Source organism: Lethenteron reissneri, chromosome 1, assembly GCF_015708825.2.
Source record: "Lethenteron reissneri isolate LAM-NWPU_2019-01 chromosome 1, ASM1570882v1, whole genome shotgun sequence".
In the NCBI taxonomy this organism is placed as follows: domain Eukaryota; kingdom Metazoa; phylum Chordata; class Hyperoartia; order Petromyzontiformes; family Petromyzontidae; genus Lethenteron; species Lethenteron reissneri.
This window is the reverse complement of record NC_083779.1, coordinates 9132390-9135839: the sequence shown is the minus strand read 5'-3', so window position 1 is coordinate 9135839 and position 3450 is coordinate 9132390.

The window sequence follows — 3450 nt, the reverse complement described above, 5'->3', positions numbered from 1 at the left end:
ACCCACCCACTCACCCCCCTTCACCCAGCCCACTCACCCCCCCCCCCCTTCACCCAGCCCACCCCCCCTTCACCCAGCCCACTCACCCCCCCCTCTTTCACCCCCCCACTCACCCCGCCTTCACCCTGACCCACTCACCCCCCTTCACCCAGCCCACTCACCCCCCCCCTTTCACCCATCCCACTCACCCCCCCCTTCACCCTGCCCACTCACCCCCCTTCACCCAGCCCACTCACCCCCCCTTCACCTAGCCCACTCACCCCCCCTTCACCCAGCCACTCACCCCCCCCCTTCACCCAGCCCACTCAACCCCCCTTTCACCCACCCCACTCACCCCCCTTCACCGCAGCCACTCACCCCCCCTTCACCCAGCCCACTCACCCCCCCTTCACCCCTCCACTCACCCCCCTTCACCCAGCCCACTCACCCCCCCTTCACCCAGCCCACTCACCCCCCTTCACCCCCCACTCACCCCCCTTCACCCACCCACTCACCCCCCTTCACCCAGCCCACTCACCCCCCCTTCACCCAGCCCACTCACCCCCCTTCACCCCCCACTCACCCCCCTTCACCCAGCCCACCACCCCCCCTTCACCCAGCCCACTCACCCCCCTTCACCCAGCCCACTCACCCCCCTTCACCCCCCACTCACCCCCCTTCACCCAGCCCACTCACCCCCCCCCACCCAGCCCACTCACCCCCCTTCACCCCCCCACTCACCCCCCCTTCACCCTGCCCACTCACCCCCCCCTTCACCCTGCCCACTCACCCCCCTTCACCCAGCCCACTCACCCCCCTTCACCCAGCCCACTCACCCCCTTCACCCAGCCCACTCACCCCCCTTCACCCACCACTCACCCCCCTTCACCCAGCCCACTCACCCCCCTTCACCCAGCCCACTCACCCCCCTTCACCCAGCCCACTCACCCCCCCTTCACCCAGCCCACTCACCCCCCTTCACCCTGCCCACTCACCCCCCTTCACCCAGCCCACTCACCCCCCTTCACCCCCCACTCACCCCCCTTCCCCGCCCACTCACCCCCCTTCACCCACCCCACTCACCCCCCTTCACCCAGCCCACTCACCCCCCTTCACCCAGCCCCACTCACCCCCCTTCACCCAGCCCACTCACCCCCCTTCACCCCCCACTCACCCCCCTTCACCCAGCCCACTCACCCCCCTTCACCCTGCCCACTCACCCCCCTTCACCCAGCCCACTCACCCCCCTTCACCCAGCCCACTCACCCCCCTTCACCCAGCCCACTCACCCCCCTTCACCCTGCCCACTCACCCCCCCTTCACCCAGCCCACTCACCCCCCTTCACCCAGCCCACTCACCCCCCTTCACCCTGCCCACTCACCCCCCTTCACCCAGCCCACTCACCCCCCTTCACCGCACCCACTCACCCCCCTTCACCCAGCCCACTCACCCCCCTTCACCCAGCCCCTCACCCCCCTTCACCCAGCCCACTCACCCCCCTTCACCCAGCCCACTCACCCCCCTTCACCCCGCCCCACTCCCCCCCTTCACCCAGCCCACTCACCCCCTTCACCCACCCACTCACCCCCCTTCACCCAGCCCACTCACCCCCCTTCACCCTCCCCACTCACCCCCCCTTCACCCAGCCCACTCACCCCCCTTCACCCACCCCCTCACCCCCCTTCACCCAGCCCCTCACCCCCCTTCACCCTCCCCACTCACCCCCCCTTCACCCCCCCACTCACCCCCCCTTCACCCCCCCCACTCACCCCCCCTTCACCCAGCCCACTCACCCCCTTCACCCAGCCCACTCACCCCCCCTTCACCCCTCCCCACTCACCCCCCTTCACCCAGCCCACTCACCCCCCTTCACCCAGCCCACTCACCCCCCTTCACCCAGCCCACTCACCCCCCCCTTCACCCCGCCCACTCAGCCCCCTTCACCCAGCCCACTCACCCCCCCTTCACCCAGCCCACTCACCCCCCTTCACCCACCCACTCACCCCCCCCCCTTTCACCCTGCCCACTCACCTCCCCCCTTCACCCAGCCCACTCAACCCCCCTTCACCCAGCCCACTCACCCCACCCCTTCACCCTCCCCACTCACCCCCCTTCACCCAGCCCACTCACCACCCGCTCACCCAAGCCCGCCTCCACCCAGCCCACTCACCCCCCCCCCCCTTTCACCCAGCCCACTCACCCCCCTTCACCCACCCACTCACCCCCCTTCACCCAGCCCACTCACCCCCCTTCACCCAGCCCACTCACCCCCCCCTTCCCCAGCCCTCACCCCCCCCCCCTTCACCCAGCCCACTCACCCCCCTTCACCCTCCCCACTCACCCCCATTCACCCACCCACTCACCCCCCCCTTCACCCAGCCCACTCACACCCCCCCCTTCACCCAGCCCACTCACCCCCCCCTTCACCCAGCCCACTCACCCCCCTTCACCCCTGCCCACTCACCCCCCTTCACCCAGCCCACTCACCCCCCTTCACCCCCCACTCACCCCCCTTCCACCCAGCCCACTCACCCCCCTTCACCCAGCCCCACCACCCCCCCCTTCACCCAGCCCACTCACCCCCCTTCACCCTGCCACTCACCCCCCTTCACCCAGCCCACTCACCCCCCTTCACCCTGCCCACTCACCCCCCTTCACCCCCCACTCACCCCCCTTCACCCAGCCCACTCCCCCCCTTCACCCAGCCCACTCACCCCCCTTCACCCTGCCCACTCACCCCCCCTTCACCCCAGCCCACTCACCCCCCTTCACCCAGCCCACTCACCCCCCTTCACCCTGCCCACTCACCCCCCTTCACCCAGCCCACTCACCCCCCTTCACCCAGCCCACTCACCCCCCTTCACCCACCCACTCACCCCCCTTCACCCAGCCCACACACCCCCCTTCACCCAGCCCACTCCCCCCTTCACCCCGCCCACTCACCCCCCCTTCACCCCTCCCCACTCACCCCCCTTCACCGCCCACTCACCCCCCTTCACCCAGCCCACCCCCCCCTCACCCCCCTTCACCCAGCCCACTCACCCCCCTTCACCCTCCCCACTCACCCCCCCTTCACCCCGCCCCCTCACCCCCCTTCACCCACCCCACTCACCCCCCCTTCACCCAGCCCACTCACCCCCCCTTCACCCTCCCCACTCACCCCCCCTTCACCCACCCCCCACTCACCCCCCCTTCACCCTCCCCACTCACCCCCCTTCACCCAGCCCACTCACCCCTCCTTCACCCAGCCCACTCACCCCCCTTCACCCCTCCCCACTCACCCCCCTTCACCCAGCCCACTCACCCCCCTTCACCCAGCCCACTCACCCCCCTTCACCCAGCCCACTCACCCCCCCCCCTTCACACCCGCCCACCAGCCCCCCTTCACCCAGCCCACTCACCCCCCTTCACCCAGCCCACTCACCCCCCTTCACCCACCCCACTCACCCCCCCCCCTTCACCCCTGCCCA